Here is a 17,414-nt window from a genome sequence, read left to right on the forward strand (position 1 = left end):
CACTGGGGGGTTGCGGGGGGATGCGGGAGGGGACGGTCTTCGAGCCCTGGCATCAGGCCAGCATGCTGCCCACAAAAGCCGTCACATCTGCCGTCCTCATTTTCCCGTGCGTCTATCTGGGTTAGCGTCCCCCTCCCAACCCCGCTTGCTGCCTCTCCCAGATGTGTCCTCACCACGGTCGACCAGGACACGAGGACTGCTTGACGGGGAGACAGGCTCCCAGCCCCCTCTCCAGCCCCTGTTACTACCCAGAATGTTCTGCAGGGCACCCAGCAACTTATAAAAGCCGCACTGTGGGCTCCGAGGGCTGGGACTAGAGAAATCACCAGAAGGGGTGGGGCCGCACCAGCTGGGGCCGAACCCTGGCTTTGTAGTTTGAACCCCAAGAACCCAAACTGACAGCAGCTGAAAGTTCCCCCCAGACCCTCTGGCTGTCCTCCCTCCCACCGGCACACACCCAGGCCAGCCAGGTCAGTCCCCGCCTGTCACCTCTCGGGCTAGCTGCAGGGAACCGGGAACCTTCCAGAGAGAGGAGAGGCTTCGTGAAGATTGGTTTTTAACCTGGAGTTTTGTATCCGTTTTTAATCGATAGAGCATTCACAGAGTTCAGAAGCCACGCATTATAAAAGCCCATCCATTTCAGACTCTCACCTCTGCCTGTCCCCACCCCCGGAGGCACAGAAGCTGTGTTTACGAGTTGTCACACGCGCCCTTCCAGAGCCTCCGGGCACAGACGAGCGACGGAGACGCTTGTTCCCTTGGCCAGGCGGCAGCAAATGCATTAGTCACTCCTCAGCCTTTTGCTTTTTAAAAAACCTGATGCGGGTGCCTCGGGCCTCATTCCCTGGCAGGCTGCCCTACTGTGGGAAGCTCTGGGTTCCTCCCGGCCGCTGGGGACGCTCCTGTCCCTTCCCCTGAACCTCTCACAGCCCAGCCACTGAGGGGCAGGTGAGGGCAGAGCTGAAAACTGCCAGGACCTGCCCCCTGGGGTCAGGGTTCCAGATATCTGTCACCCCAGCGCCACCTGACGACTGGCCCAAGAGTCTCTGGGGTGGCCTGGCTGTACTGGAGCCAGGTTTGGGGGTGGTCCCAGCGTGTCCCCTGTTCTGGTTCTGTTATTGTGCAACAAACGACCCCAGCGCTTAGTGGCTTCCCACGGCACGCGTCTTCTAGAAGTCTCTCCAGTGCCTCAGGAGTGCAGACAGGGCTCAGCTGGGCAAAAAGTCTCGTCTGGTGGGGTCCTCTCCCATGCCGGGGACGCGCTTGGCGGCGGGCGGGGTCGGTCGCACCTGTGCTCTGGCCGGAGCCTGGCCCGTGGCCTCCAGCGAGGGGCTTTCTTACTTGGGGACTCAGGCTCCCAGAGAGGGTGTCCCCAGGGGACTCGTCACCCAGCCCGAGGGGTCCCAGATGACCAGCCCAGCTCCGAAGGGAAGGGACCGAATCCTGCCTGAGGTTGGTGAGTCACAAAGAATTTGCCGCCTTGTTGAATCTGCCTGGGCCCACCTCCCGACGACGGGTCTCCCCCCTGGTGGCGTGTGGTTGCTCAGGGCAAACAGGTGACAAGTAACCCCACAGTGAGGGAGAGGCCTGGCCTGCTGGGCCTCTAGCAGGACCGCCAGCCGCCCTTGGGGGAGGGGGCTAAGCTGTGTGACTGCTGCTCCCACAGTGCGGGGCAGCCAGGTGGGAAAAGCAGGAGCCCCCGGGTGGGGGCGGGGCAGGGCAGGGCGGGGCACGGCTCCATCTGCTCCCCACAACCAGACAACCCCGAGAACACGACACGCCCCGGAAGCTCTGGAACAGGGACCGCCACCTCGGGCATCTCATGCACACACAAACTACTCACTGAAATTCGGCTCCACAGCAAAAAGATGGTTTTTGCCGATCTGACAAAAACATAGATATAATCTTGATTCATTCACCCGTGATGTCGGTCGGTCGTGTTGGCTGCTGTCTTTTTTGTATGTGCCGTCCGAGGAAAAAGCGGTCAGCGCCCCTGGCTACATGGTCAGGCGTTGCGAGTTTGGACCTCTCGCGGCTCGCCGGTCAGAACTCCCCGCCTTGGAGAGATGGGCACGGGTCTCCACTACACTGTTCAATTTGGTAGCCCCTGGCCACAATGGCGAATTACGTTTAACCAATTTGGTTAGATGGAAAATTCAATTCCTCAGTCACAAAGAGGTTTTTCTCAAACGTTCGAGAACCTCATGGAGCTGGTCGGTGGCCACTGTACTAGACAGCCCAGACTGCAGCTCTTTTGGCTGGGGCCGCTGTGATTCCTGCCACGACTCTGGCACAGGGCTGGGTCCCACCACCCAGAGGTGTGTCAGCTCCAGGGCCTTTCTCTGGGTGCTGGCAGCCTGGCGGGATGGATGTGTAAGTAAGCAAGTCATTGCATTGCCGTTGGAGGTGCCCCGTGGCCAGCAATGGTGTGAATAAATGAAGTGGGCCAGGGCAATGCACTGGGGACAGGTGGGGACCACAGCAAATTGGCAAGCACGTAATCCATGTAACAGGGGCGGCTGACGCTCCGCCCCAGTTGCTTGGTGCCATGGAAGAAGCAAGCCCTGGCTCGCCAGGTCTTCTGACTGTTCAGGTGAACTGCAGGCTTCCCTCTTCAGTCTGGTTGCCTCCTCGGTACCAAATGGCTGCCGTAGCACCAGGCATCACATCCTCTACAGGCTGGTGCCCAAAGCAAGGAAGGAGGAGGGTTACTTCTTTATGGTGGTGGAGCATCTCAGCCAGAAGGGTCCTTCCCTTACATCTCATTGGCCAGTACCAAGCACATGGCACCTTGCGGCTGTGCCCATTGTCACTCAAACATAGGAAACAGGCCTGGACTTTAGGGAGGCCAACACTTGTCACAGGGGAGCTTGTTCAGATGGTAAGGTCTCCTGGAGGGAATGTCAGCACACAGGCCAAGATGGGGACCAGTAGCATTCAGGCGGGGCAAACAGCGAGTGCAAAGGTCCTGAGGCAGGCAGAGCATCCCCTGGGAGAGAGCCCACGTGACTAGAGGGAGGGGCTGCAGCGTGATGGACAGGCTCCACCCCGGACCTTCTGCCTCTGCCTGCCCCCTGTGGAGTCCTCTACCCTTCCCAGACCTGGAGACATTTGGGCAGGAACCGTGTAGGAGCTGGGGGGTGGGGGGGGGGGGGGAATTTTCCAAAAGAGGAGACGGCAGCTGCCAGGTGAGCAGCTGCTGAGAGGGGGGGAACGAGTGCATTTTACAGAGTTTGCTCTGTAACATTTAAGAAACACACATCCCGGAATTCCATTTTTAGTTTCTGGACTGTGTTTCTTGGCTCGGGATGCTTTTGAGAGACTGTTCTTGGGTCATGTCTTCCAGGGGGTCTGGGACCTTCTGGGGCCGGAAAGCTCCTGAGCAGCCAGGAGCCCCGGGAATGGCAGGGTGTCCAGAAAGCAAGGCGCCCAGGTGTGCTGAGCCAGTGGGCGTCTCTTCCCACTGGGTGACCTTTGTGGCAGCTTGACAGCCGCTGGGGAGGGGGTGTTACACTTGGGGAATTGGCAAAAGCTGCGAATGGGGGCTGTCTTCCCTGGAGAGTGATTGTGGAGCCTTCGAGCCCAGCTGCGTGCATTCCCGTCCGCCAGCCCCCCAAAGCAGGCATGTGGTCTGGTCACCTCAGTCCTTCTGCCCGTTAGGTTTCTCTCTCCCCCCGCCCCCCGCTGGCCACCCAAGTTGCTCATTTATGTTCGGTTTCTACACCCACATGACCTGCAGCTCAGAGCCAAGCAGCCCAGCTCCCAGGTGGCCCACTACGGTCCTGGAGAGGGGCCCTGTCTGGAGCAGCCTGAGTCAGGCGTCCGCCCGCCCTGGTGTGACCAGCTGTGCACGGGGGCTGGCCAGGCCCGGAGGAAGAGTTCGTGGGGGAGGGCCGCCACGTATGCCCACGGCTGCGAGCCCCCCGAGGCCCTGCGTGCGGCTCTGTGAGTCTGGTCTGCTCCGGGCTGAGCCTCCAGGAAAGGGGAAAACCCGAGAGAGAGAGAGAGCAGAGGGCAGAACGTCCGTCTTGGCGGGTGGAGATGCAGCTGCAGCTCCGAGAGAGAAAGGGCAACGCTCGCCGGCCCTCCCTCCCTGACCTTTCCCGGGCTCACGCCTAACTTTTCTCCTGACCCAACTGTTTCACTGCATTTTTATGCACTAAAAAAAAATCATGCACTGAAGCTGGACATCACTTTTATTCATGGCTGGTGCATGCGGGTCTCCACCTGGCGGGTCAAAGTCCTCTCCTTGCAGGCCTGGGCCAAGGGCACCTTTGGCCTCCCAGGCAGCCCCTGCCCTCCCTCCCAACAGCGCTGGCCTCCCGCCATCTGGCCCTGTGGCCCCACTCGCCGCAGACGGGTCTTGCTCTCTGGCAGGGCCCTGCTACTTGCTCCCACGCGCCTCAGAGCGCCACCCCCGGTGAGCGGGGCAGGGGTTACCTATGACCTCAACCTCATGCCCTCAACCTCGAAAGACACAGAGTAGCCACCTGTCATTTCCTAACCGGGCACTGACCCGGGCCACTGGCAAATAATGCCCCCATTTAATAGAGGGTGGACCTCAGGACACTTTTCAGAGCTGCCTGGGGCTTCTCTGGTGCAGGTCACCTGGAGCTCACTTCCAGCTCCGATGTAGGGGTGGTGGGTCAAGGTCAGACCAAGTCCAGGAAGACCAAGGAGACGGGTGGGCCCGCGTCAAGGGGTCTGCGGGAGAGGCCTCAGGGCTGTGTGCGTGCAGGTGGGACCCGGCTTGGCTCTCCTCATCCCTCACCGGCCACTCATCTGGCTCCCTCACGCCCACCACCGCCCCTGGTGCCAGCCATGCCCTCGCCTGGCACAGCTGCCTGGGGTGGGCTGGGGCCGGTGGCAGGAAGTCTGGGGCTCAATTGTGGCGGCGAGTGGGGGAGGGCCAAGGGGGAGAGCAAGGAGATTTTTGGCTTTCTATTTTGTTTGGATGCTAAAATTAGCTCTTGGAGAGCGAGGGGGCCGAGGGCTCAAGGCTTCTCAGCACAGGCTGCGCGAAACCCAGGTGCCCTGGTTAAAACGGTACCGAAAGTTTCCGAGCTGCCGCGCTGACTGGAAATGAACCCAACACAGGGATGTCTTCTCTTCTGTCACATGTCAGGTTGGGCTCTGATGGGCTGAACGACACCGCGTGTCTCCCCAGCACCCACGCGGCCGACTGGGCAAGACTCTGCATGTGCACGTGTGTGTGTGAGGGGGTTGGGGAAGGACAGACAGCAAGAGGACAGAGACACACGTGCAGAGAGAGGAACCCAGATGGGAGGCCACAGTCGCCTCCAGGACAAGACAGTTTGTGCCTTCAGGGTCCTCGGCCCGAGGCCTGGCCCCTGGTGGCCGTCAGGCCCCCTGGTGGCCGCTGTGCTCGCTGTGCATGGCTGGGTAGCGAGGGGACCCTGGGCTGGGGCCTCTTCGGGCTAGGAGATGCGGGAGGCCAGCAGGGAGTGGCAACATCCGAGTGCCCTCCCTGAAGGTCATATGTAGGTCGGACAATAAGACCAGAGCCACTGCCACCTGGGGTCACTGTGAGGAGCCCATGAGCTCCTGCAAGGAACGTCCAAATCTGTATCTCCAACTCAGCTGCTGCCAGCCGCCTGGGAGGCCAGGGTCCCTTGGCTTCTCCAGTTGAATTCACCCAAATTCAATGTTCCAAACCAAACAAGGGCAACATTTCCCCCCCCGAAGCCCACGACTCATCCCACTCCAGACATGCCGTCGGCCCCACCGGCCCCAATGCCCACCTTGACCCCGGTGCACTCCAGCCCCCTCACCCCACCCCCAGTGAGCCTGCCTGGAGGACTCACCCCCTGACAGGCATCAGGACCCCCACTACAGTGCTTCTCACCACCTTCCCCCGTGAACCCCTTAGGCACCTCAAAGTAATGTCTTTAAATATTGGGTGGGAAAATAAGTTCATTTGTTTTATTCCGTTCGGCAGCTCTAGTAACTCTTCGTTGTCTCTAACTTCATTCAACACAGTTTTGTAGGATTGTATTGTGATAATGTCACATCAGTGTGCATTGAAAAAACATTAAAATTGGTGAATGTTTGTGTAGTCATTTTCATATTGAAGATGGAAGAAAATACGCCACATTTTTGGCACATTATGCTTTATTATTTCAAGAAAGATAAAAACATAATTGAAACGCAAAAGAAAAAGAAGAAGATGTGTGCTGTGTGTGGAGAAGGCGCTGTGACTGAGTGAACGCGTCAGAAGTGGTTTGCGAGGTTTCGAGCTGGCGATTTCTTGCTGGACGATGCTCCCCGGCTGGGTAGACCAGTTGGAGTTGACAGCGATCGAATCGAGACATTAACTGAGAACGGTCGACGTTCTACCTGGTGGGAGAGAGAGCCGACATACTCGAAATCAATGAAGTTATCGGGGAACAGGAAAAAATGGGTCTTTTCTTTTCCAGAAAAAAACACGCGGACTTTGGGGCCAGCCCAACACACCCAGTCAAACAGACAGGATGGCCTCGGAACCCATTTCTGCTGGAATACAGTCACCAGACCAGATAAAGAGCAAACTCCTCCTCCGGTCACTCACGTGCTTTCTTCGTGCGGCTTTGAACGAGACTCCGCAGCAAGACCTAGAGATGGCGCCAACGGTGTGCCCTCCGAGTCGTGAGGAGCCTAAACTGCTTTCCACCACCTGCGGTGGCCGCCAGGGCGAGACACGAAGACGCCGGTGCCTCCATGCAGAGCAGGTCAGACTCCTGGCCAGGGCCCCTGAACAGTAAGGAGCTCGGACCTTCAAAGTTTAACTCCAGGGGTCCTCGCCCGGAACTCGCCTAGAGAAAGGCCATCTTGCCTTGACCTTGGAGGCCCTGGCAGCTTCAAGTGAGCCGCTCCCCGGACACTCAGAGCTGCCCTTGGCACCAGACGAGAGCCAGGAACGGTAAGCTGCAAAAGGGAGTCAGGCAAGACCAGCTGCGGCCGGTCCTGGTGCCCTGGGAGCCAGGGGAAGGGCGCTGTAGGGCCGGTCAGGACCCCCGGTGGTGGGGGGCATCCGCGGGGCGCAGTGCTGCTGCGGCATTTGCTGGGCCAGCTGCCTGCAGCACTTCGGGCCACCGCTGGGCCACGGGACGGCCGGTTCAGGCCCCGGGCGCGGCCATTGGAAATGGGGTTTCTGTCCCCACCCCTGCAGCTGTCAGTGGTGTGGAAAGAAGTTAGGAGGGGTGAAGGAAGGGAGGTGTTTCGACGCCCGAAATCTGGAGAGGGACCGACCGTGCACGCACACGTGTCTGGAAACCCTCCGTGCAGCCCCAGCCGAGGGGCCGGGAGGCAGGCGGGTGGGGGGAGGGGCACGCAATGTCTCTGTTAAATGGCAGCGGCCGTTCCTACTTCGTTATTATCAGCCTCCGGGATTTACAGCCGTCGTCGGCTTCGATTACCATCAACCGCTATGTTTGTCAAGGGTTTTGCTTTACTTTGCCTTCCTTTTTTATCTCTGGACTCTTGAGTGCGCGCCCGCACCCAGGCGCGCGCTCGCTCGTGCATTGGGTTCCGAGGCCGAGTCTGGAGTCTGGGAAGGCTCCTAGCGCCCTCTAGTGGCGAGAAGGACCCCACTACGCTGTGCCCGAGTGTGAGTGGGTGTGGGGTGTGTGCGTGGGTGTTTTGTGGGTGTGCCCGGCGTTTGGGCATGGGCACACATGTGTGTGTGTGTGTGTGTTGATGAGATGCACATGCAAGTGTTCGGGTGTGCCTGTGTATGAGTGTGTGAGTGTGTGTGGATGTGTGCACGTGTGATGTAACTCTCCCAGGATTAGCTTTCCCTGGACTGTGGGGACACGGCCTCACCCTGTCACCAGGAGGCACAGGCGCCCTGCACCTGCTTGCTGGACCATCCTGCTGTGCATGTCCCTTCTGCGAAACACCACGGAGCCAACCGGCAGGCTCTCCTTGGCATCTTCCATCCCGGGAGACCTGGGCCCTCCAACGCCTGACACACCCAGGGAGTCCCAGACCCTAAACGCCATGTACATAAATCCCACCTCCTTCCCGCTGGTCCAAGGCAGCCTGTGTGGAGGAGACACCCGCGCAGGGACCCGCGATCACCAGGCCTTATTAACAGGGTGGGAGCCTGGCCACGCCCTCACACGGCTGTGACCCTGAGCAGGTACCTGAAGTGGGCGGGGACTCATACAATCGGGAACAGTGGCGCCTGGACCATCCACGCTTCCACCCCCGATTGCAGTGTGAGTTCCCGGAGTGGGAAACGCATGTGCAGACTTGCACAGTGGACGTCGGGATGTAAGAGTGTCAGGGACACTGGAGGCGTGTATTTTTGTGTCATCAGCTATTTTGGGCAAACAGGGCTGCTTCCCCATAAATCACAGCAATGCAATATTTCCTTTTATAATCAGCTTGTTTCTTTTGAAAAGAGGGCAACGACTTAAAGCAAGATGACATTGGGGTCGAGGTGGCTTGTTGGGGCCCATGGAGGTCCTCTGGGCCTTGGGGTGGGGTCAGAGTGGAGCTGGGGCCCCAGTGTGCCCACCCAGCAGGCCACAGTGGGCCGAAGCTGCCCAGAGGGTAAGCATCCCTTTCTATGTTCAAGGGGACCATTGATACACTGAAAACTGTGAGGGTGGAATTTGAAGTCTGGATGACAAGGGAACAATGTCATCCTCCTTTCTATCTGATGGCAGGGACAGCCTACATCTTTCCCACCACCCCCTCACTCCATGGGGCCCATGGGCCTGATGGCGCCTCACCCAGGACCACGTCCTGGTGACCCAGGCTGGCCCCAACGTTCCTGCTCACTTGCTGTGTGACCCCAGACAAGCACCTGTCCCTCTCTGGGCCTGAGTGTCTTCATCTGCACAACTGAAGGTGGGGGCCGATTTGGAATGGTTGCCGAAGGCGCCTCAGCACGAAGTCTGGGGTTCCCTCTGACCCCCACTCTTGCTGCCACACAGGCTATTCCTGCCGGGTCCAGACAGGGAAGGACAGTTTCTACCTGAAGCCGATGGATTTGCACCTCGCTCAGCAGCCACAGCCTCATCGGCCCACCCAGCTTGCTGAGCACCCACCCTTCCCCCTGCCCCCGCCCCACGGGCCCCCACCCCACTGCCTGGGGACCTCTGAGTGGTATGGGGGGTGCTCCACTGAGAACCTCACCCCCAGGTGGGCCAGACACTTAGAAACCCGTCCTGCTGAACCCTCCAAACACCCTGGGGGAAGGTGCCTCATCATTTCCAGCGCCAGAGGAGGAAACTGAGGCTCGGGGAGGGCAGGGGACCCGCTGCTAGGCTTTGCCATCAGGCCCCGCCCACCCGGCAGCGTGGACTCTGTGGCGCCCACCCGCGAAGCACCTGTATGAGTGCGCCAGGCCCAGAGGGAGACCACGCAGAGCAGGCCCTCGAAGGCCTATGTGAAAACGGCAGCAGCAGGTGGACGTGTCTCCTTCGTGGACACCTGAGAGAGTGGAGGGTTCCCAAAGAACCCCAAATGCATGAACCCTACCTCCCGCAACATGTCCACACGCCTGGTCCCAGCACCTGGTGGAGCTGCCAGCCCCCACTAGGGGGCGGAATGGGCACCCTCGGTTCCCTGAGCCTGCTGCATACAGGTTTACACCTGAGCCGGGCAGGTATGACCAGGTGAGGGAACCAGGCACAGAGAAGTATGACCTTGCCCCATACTGCCCCCAGGCTGGCAGGACCTTGAGACTCTGAGGAGCAGATGCCGCCCCAGGGCACCCACCACTGTGTCCTGGAGGATTTGGCTGCAGCCCCACCCCCACCCCCACCCCGCAGAAGGGACCCCATCCTGGGGCTGAGCCCGCCCCTGCCCGGGCACCGGCACCCTCACTGCGGACGAGGACATAAATTAAAATTCAATTTCATTAAGCCAGCTCACAATCAATCCCTGGCTCCGACTAACAATGCCAGGCGGGGCGCTTCCTCCGCGGCTGTAACTCACCCGGCCTCCCCCCGCTCTCGTTCGCAAACTGCTAGAGCTGCACTTTCCGCCCAAATTTATGGCGCTGGCCGCGTCTGGGGCCTGAGTTACAGCTGCAGGTCTGATGGGGACTGCATTATTCTGCATGGAATCCTCCCGCCCCGCAGCCGGGGGAGGGCAGCGTTGTTCTCCAAAGCCGGGCCTCAGACCCCACCCCCACCCCCACCCCCGGCCGAGGCCGGCACTCCGTCCAGAGGGCTCTGCCCACCTTGGTGCCAACGCCCAGCTGCCCACTCCCCTCGTAACCCTATAAGCTGCAAAGCAGGGCATGCTGGAACCCCATTTCACAGATGAGCAGAGTGAGGCTCAGGCCTGCTTACGGCAGAGCTCACGGCTTAGCCTCTGCGCCAGTGACACCCCCACTGCCACAGCCCCAGCGGGCCACAGAGCCAAGAGGTGCTGGCACCCAAGGAATCCTGGGAGTTTGAAGAGCAAGCTGGCCCCATGGGTCCTGACAGGCAAAGGTGTCCAAGATGTGCTGACAAGTGGAAGCAGGGACAGGAACATACGGGCAGCGCGTGGTGAAGCAAGTGTGCACAGGATGCAGGCCCCTGTGTGCAGAAAGGTGGGGGCCGCGGACCTGGACGGAGAAGGGGTGCTCGGGTCTCCCCTTGTGTGGCGGGATTCTCAGTGAGCACACAGTGTGTCTGTAATGAAAAAAACCACAACTTTTTTTCAGACCCGTGTTCCCCCCTCGGAGCATCTGGCTGCATCTAGAAGTTTCCACACCCCCTCTGGCTATCAGATGTCCATTCACACTGGCCTAGGTGAGGAGGGCTCAGCAGTCGGTGCCCCCCATGCCCACCCTGCTGGGACCCTGGGCACCTCCCACAGGGACTGGGGTGCCCAGCCAGGCTCCCTGACCTCTGACCTCTTTGTCCACCTTTGGGGGAGGGGAATGCTGACTCTGGGGCCATGGAGGAGGCGGGGGCTGGCCCCAGCCGAGGGTGAGCCTGGGGGAAACAGGGACCTGTCCAAAGTGCAGCCCCAGGGCAGCGTCTGCGCACTTCTTCAGAAACACCGTGGGTCCCAAGTCTTCACCCCGCCTCCGCATCTGCCCACAGCCTCCCGGAAACGGGCTGAGGATGATTCCCAGCCTGCACGGGAGGTCCCGGGGTCCCGGGGCAACGCACACCCCCGGCTCCTTCCCTGCTTTCCCGTCCTTCTAGCCAGCACTGATCAAAGCCGCTCTCACATCCCTGGGAGCTGCTGCTGGGTCCAGACCCGATTCCTGCCCTCCAGGGACTCTCGGGCTCAGAAGGGGACAGAGACCAGTGTTTGGGGGTGGAGACAGGCACTCAGGACGAGCAGGGCCAGCCCAGGGCAGAGGTCCAGCCCACCACAGAGCTGGGATACTCAGGAGCCAGCCCTGGAGCCCAGGGTGGGAGGAAGGTGGTGACAAGCACTGTCCCTCCTTCTCCATGGTCACCTACAGCCCTCGCCCAGGCCCCCATCGCCTCACACTAACCGGGGCCTCTGCAAGAAGGGCCTCCAGCCCTGTGCTCCTCTCTACTGCCCAAGGGAACTTTCTAGCAGATGGGGGCTGGTCCCTGTCCACACACACACCACCAGGCCATCCCAGTGCCCTGGGGACAGAATCGGCGCGCCCCTCTGTCTGCTCTCTACTTCCTGGGCCAGCCAGGTCAGCTCAGCCCCTGCACATACACGCGTGTGCACACACTCAGTCACACTCCCTCCCTGTGCTCCCCGCTGTCTGGCTGGTTCCCACGCCTTGACACCCACCGGGGGCAGAGGCCCCTCCTGCCTGCCCACAGCCACTCACACCCCACTGGGGGACGGGCGGCACCCAGTGGCCAGGGGGCTGTGCCCCTGTGGACACACCCGGGAGACCCTCACACTCCTTTCTCCTTCGCAAGCCAGCCCAGACAGGGCGCAGGGGGACACGGAAGCTGTCGGGTCAGTACTTAGGGACAGCTGCCTGAGAGACACTCGGACCTGCAGCCAACTGCCAGTGACTGGAAATGAAGCCTCGACTCCCTGGGGTGAGGGGTGAGCGTCCTTGTTACTTCGGTACAGATTCCTCTACCAGAAGTCCCCTGGTCACGGTCCTCTCCTCTCCACAGCCCCCGACCTCCCCCCAGCTCACCCTCAGCTCCAGAGTTAGCACCACCTGGTGGACGGTCAGGGCCCTGCAGCCCACGCAGGCAGGGTGGGCTCAGCCCCCCTCCCACACCAGCACCGGCCCCTCCGAGGTGACATCACCAGTCCTTGTGTCCTTCAGTGGGCTGTGGACAACCCTGATGGGGCCGGGCTGCCCTTTGCTCGCTCATTTGGCTTCTTTGTGAGCTGAAATGCACTTTCCTTGCTCCTAATTGACTCTCCACCACCCTGCTTGCAGTAAAAGCTGATTTATCTCTGCCTTTCCGCATGCAGGGGACAGGGGACAGGCTGGTGAGTCTGGGCCCCGTGGACTCGGGCATAGCGTCTCAGTGAGACGCAGGTCCCTCGTCCAGTCAGCGTCCCGCCGGCAGCACCCTGCCCGCGGCTGCCATAAACCACGGCTCTCCCGTGATAACACCTTCCACCCTGTGGCCACACCTGTCGGCCTGGCTCAGGCTCAGCTGAGTGACAGTCACTGCTGACTCCATGGACAAACCAGGCCTCAGGAGGGCGGACTGGCAGGCCACGGGGAAGCCAGATGTCGGACCCGGGTGACCCCCAGCTGGGCCCTCTGAGGCGTGAGCTCTTGGTGCTCGGCCAAACCCAGTGGTCACCTGTGGACATTTCCCAGAGATGCCTTCTGGGGGCATCCTCTGCCAGGGAGATGTGCCTGCCCAGCCAGGGCAGACCAAGTGCCCGCAGCCAGCAGGCCTGGGGAAGCTTGGACCAGTGAGGGTGGGAAGAGGGAGCTTGTAACCAGAAGAGGGGAGCCCCAATGTGGACCATTTGCCAGGTGCTGGGGTGCAACTGCCCCCCTGGGCTGAGGCCGAGCTCTCAACGTGCTGCCTGTCCCCCAAAGTGAAGCAGTACTGTGTTCCACAAGGGGTCCCAACGCACACCCCCCACGAGAGGGAGTGGATTCACACCCCAGTTCCAGGGGGCACAGCACTGAGGTGGGTCCCATGAGAGCTCTCAGAGGGTCACAGCAAGGCTGAACTCCGACAGCCAGAGCTATAACCCCCTCGACGTGAGTTAAATTGTGCCCCCCCCCCGCCAAAGAAATGTCGACATCCCAACCTTCAGAACCTGTGCGGGGACCTTGTCTGGGAACAGGGTGTTTGCAGACGTCCTCAGTTAAGATGAGGCCACCCCGGAAGGGCAGAGGCTCGGTCAGAGCTGCAGTGTGGCCTTGGTGCCCCCGCCAGGCCTCCTCCCACCCCTCCTCCGCTCACAGCCATCCGACCTACACATGCACACACCTGCACACGCATGTGCACGCACACACTCAAATGTATATACTTCCTTTTGACCCTACGCCCTCCCTTTTGGGTGGGTGGAGACCTCAGGATGTGAAACCTTACCATCACTTTGGAAATATGTGGTTCCAGAGAGATCTGTGAAGCCAGCAAGGTCCGGAGCCAGGTCTCCCAGTCCCGGGAAGAGACACCCCTTCCCAGCAGGCAGAGGAGAGGCTGCAGCAGGCGAGGGGGTCGGTGGTCCTGGCACCTGCCACGAGGGGTCCTGCAGCTCGCCACACTCACAGAAGCCCCAGCAGCTGGACACCTAGGGACAGATGGAACCTGGGGACGTGGGGAGGGACGGCACTGTGCCAACATGGAGGGCAGTGGGCAGAGGGGTGGGGGGCAGGGAGCAGGCTGTCGCAGAAGAAACCCTCTTGGGAACAACTAAAGAGGGGGACACCATCAGGGACACCAGGGTTGGGGCAACCTGCAGCCCAGTGCCCCCCTAGAGCCACATGTCTGTGCTGTCCCTGACACACAACTGCCCCTCCAGGCCCAACAAAGGGCAGGGGGGTGGGGGCACCACCCTGAGTTTAGGTGACTATGTTTACCTGGAACTGGCCAAGGTGACATCTTCTGACTTTGGGCTGACTTGCAGAAAAACAGCAAGTGGGGTGCTGTGGGGTGAGAAATGCATCCCACTACCCCGTCCTGGGTGCGCTTCCTCCCCGAGGGAGCCAGAAAGTCGCCAGAGCTCAGTGGTGAGGTTGAAGGCAGGAGTGGACAGAGCCCTGGGGCTTGAGGTGGGCACCCAAGCTAAGGCCCCAGCAAGGGGACAGGGTGGGTCCCTGGACTGCTAGTGTCCTGGAGGGGGCATGTTGTGCGGCTAAGGTGGATGAACCGCCTTGCAGACCCAGCCAGGGCTGTTGGCTGGGTGGAAGGGGTGGCCACAGACCTCCCAGGTCTGGGCCCCATCCTGTCCCCCTTCCCAGGTTGCTGGTAGCTGGGGCAGGGAGGAGAGGGGTCCAGGGGGAGGTGTGAGGCTGGTCATACCTGTCTGGTTCTGGAAGAGGAAACCCAGCCACTTGATGAGGACAAATGGCAGCCTGGAGAGCTCATTTGTAGCTCGCAGATGAGGCTTCCTACATCCTCCTCCCCACCACCACCCCAACAGAGCCCCCGCTGGGTTTTCTTATGGGGCATCAGCGACACCTGGTGGTTGCAGGGGGAATTCCAAGTCATGCTCCCTGGGATGCCAAGGACACCCCCAGCAGGACCCCACCGGTCTCTGGGCAAAGGTGGGACCACCCACTGACCCTGGCAGTGTCTCAGCCCAGGCCTGAAGACCTCAGGACAGTGGCGGTGAGGTGCAGCCACAGGGACCACACCTGCCAGTCAGGTGTTTGTTCGTTGGTTCACTCATCCTTTCCTTTCCCCTGAATGTGCACCAAGCACCCACTGCACGCGTGGCATTGGGGACAGAGAGATGAACAGGAGGGTCATGTGCCTGCGTTCACGGAGCTTGAGCCGTAATAGGGAGGCGAGGACATGTAAGTAGTGAGACACTTTCATAGTGTTAAGCGCAGTGAGGATTCTCCAAGGTCAGGAGTGGAGCCCAAAATCTTTCACAGGGCCTTCAGTGAACGCCGTCTCAGCCTCATCTCATGGCATGCACCTGGACATGGGCCCTGCACCCCAGCCTCACGGAGGCCCGGGAAAGTCCTCGTCTGCGGGGCCCTCCCAGGCCTCAGGGCTTTTACCCATGCCGCTCTCTCTGGCTGCAGTCCCTCCTCGCCTCGTCCCCATGACAGACCCCACTTGCTCTTTATAACAAAACTCAAAGGTCACCTCTTCCATGAAGCCTTCCCTGATTCTCCACAGGCAAAATCAGCGCCCCCACCCCACCCCCGCCACATTCATCGTGTCTGCCCCTGGTATGGGACTCTCACAGAAGGCCAGACGGTGCAATGCTGTGAGCCCAGGACTTGGGAAGAGTGTGTCCAACCCTGACTCAGTGACGTCCCAGTTTTATGGCCTGGGGCCCAGTGCCTGACCTTTCTCAGCCTCAGCCTCCTTGCCAGGGGAAATGAGGACAAACGATAACACGGGCCTCCCACCTGCCCGACTTTAAACCTTGAATGCGGTGCAGTGCTCCGCGTGTGGAAAAGACGGGGTGGCCATTAGCTGCAATGGTCAGTGCTGTCTGCCGTTCCCGGGGGGCCAGTCACGTGCTGCTTGTGGTCTGGCTGCCCCACGAGGCTCTGGGTGTCTCGCTGAATCCTGTCCTCCTGGAGCCCCAGAATTGTGTCTGGGCCTGCAAGCCGGAGGCAGGGGAGTACCAGGCGTCCCCGGCCAGCGGCAATAAGGGAAAGAGGTGGCCAAAATGCTGCCCACCGGCTCCCCATCCATACAAACTGGAGACCACCAAGGAGGCAGAGGATAAGTCAGGAAGGGGGGGGGGGCAGTGGAGAAAGCAGTAAGAGACTCTTGGTGTGGGGTTTTCACTCTCCCTCCTTACCCAGGTGCCGGGAGAGGGAGGACAGAGACAGCTGGTCCCCACCCCCGTCCTGGGCCCTCAGGACTAGGCTGGGGTGCTCTGCACGAAGGGAAACCATGAGTATGAAATTGGATTGGAGGTGGAAGTTTTACATTCGACCAGATGGGCCTTTTCATTGCCCCGAAGTGCCGGCGGGGGGGGGGGGGGGGGGGGCGCNGGGGGGGGGGACCTGCCCAGCCCTGGGGAGGGGGCAGGAAGTGGCGACCGGAAATAGCCAGGCCGCAGGCCCTGAGTCACCAGGGAAAACCCGATCCATTTCCGGCACATTCCCAGCGAGGCCAGAGGTTCAGCAGCAGCCACGCTCGCTCGTTCGTTCATCGCCCCGGGGCCTGGAGCAAGTGGGGCCCTGCCTGGCGCCCAGGCCACCCAGGCCACCCAGGCCCCAGTCGTTCCCTCCGTGGCCTCCCAGGCTCACTCTTGGCCACAGACGACCCCTGCCTACGCTCTCAGCAGCAGACTCAAGACCCCTCGACTGCTTGCATGCTGTGCTGCCATCTGAAATTCTTAACGCCTTTTGAACAAGGGGCCCGCATTTTCGTGTCTCACTGGGCCCCACAACTTAGGCAGCTGCGCCTGGCAAGGCTCCTTGCTTTCCCATGAACACCCCCGGGGTCTCTGACCCCAACAGGCTACCCCACCCTCGTCTGTCCCCAGGAGGCAGGCTCTGAGCCCGCCACCCAGGGAGGCCCATCTGTGTCCTCTGAGAGCCTCAGTCTGCCCAGGATTCCAGGCCAGGGGCCCCAGAGAGCAGGAGAGGGCCGCCGTCAGCCACAGGTCTGCCCATTTCAGGGGGAAGGGGGCGAGGAGGGCCCTGCTCCCTGCGGGGGAGCCTGCAGGGAGTTGGGCAGGATTTCCAGACAGCAGCAGAGGGGCGGGAAGGCCAAGGGCAAGGCCAGAGACAGACCCACAGAGGGAATGAAGGCAGTGCCTCCCACCGTGCCTGGGTTGCGGGCTCAGTCCCCAGTGGGGCACGTAGGAGAGGCAACGGCTCCACGTTTCTCTCTCATGGCTGTTTCCCTCCCCCTCCTCCTGCCCTCCCCCTCTTAAATAAAAGCTTTAAGGAAGAAAAAAATTGCTGACAGTTCCCCCGGAGGCTCCCCCTCTGGGGCTTGGGGAACAAGTAAGTAGAACCAGGTTCAGATGGGGAAGTGCCTCAGGACAAGGTCTTGGGTCCCACGGCCAGCTCTTCCTTCAAAACACGCTGACTTTGAGGGAGGTGGCTGGCCAGCAAGACGGCCAACCATCTCTTGCAAACCATGCCTGTCAGCACCCTGGAGGACCCTGTCGTCCACTTTCAAGAGAAGGGACAAAGCTCCTCCAAACAGAGGGTCCTCGGCCGTGTTCTCCACGTCCCCGGGGACTATCCGTCCATTTATCCGTCCGTCATCCATCCATCATGCACCCACCCGTTCTCCCACCCAGCACCCATGGTGGTTTAACTGGGCTCGACAGCCAGGAAGGAAAGAAGGGGCACCAGGGGAGAAGATCCCGGGAACTGGGCCTGGTGT

Source organism: Sturnira hondurensis, unplaced genomic scaffold (assembly GCF_014824575.4).
Source record: "Sturnira hondurensis isolate 20B ecotype Veracruz unplaced genomic scaffold, ASM1482457v3 Scaffold0009733, whole genome shotgun sequence".
Lineage (NCBI taxonomy): Eukaryota > Metazoa > Chordata > Mammalia > Chiroptera > Phyllostomidae > Sturnira > Sturnira hondurensis.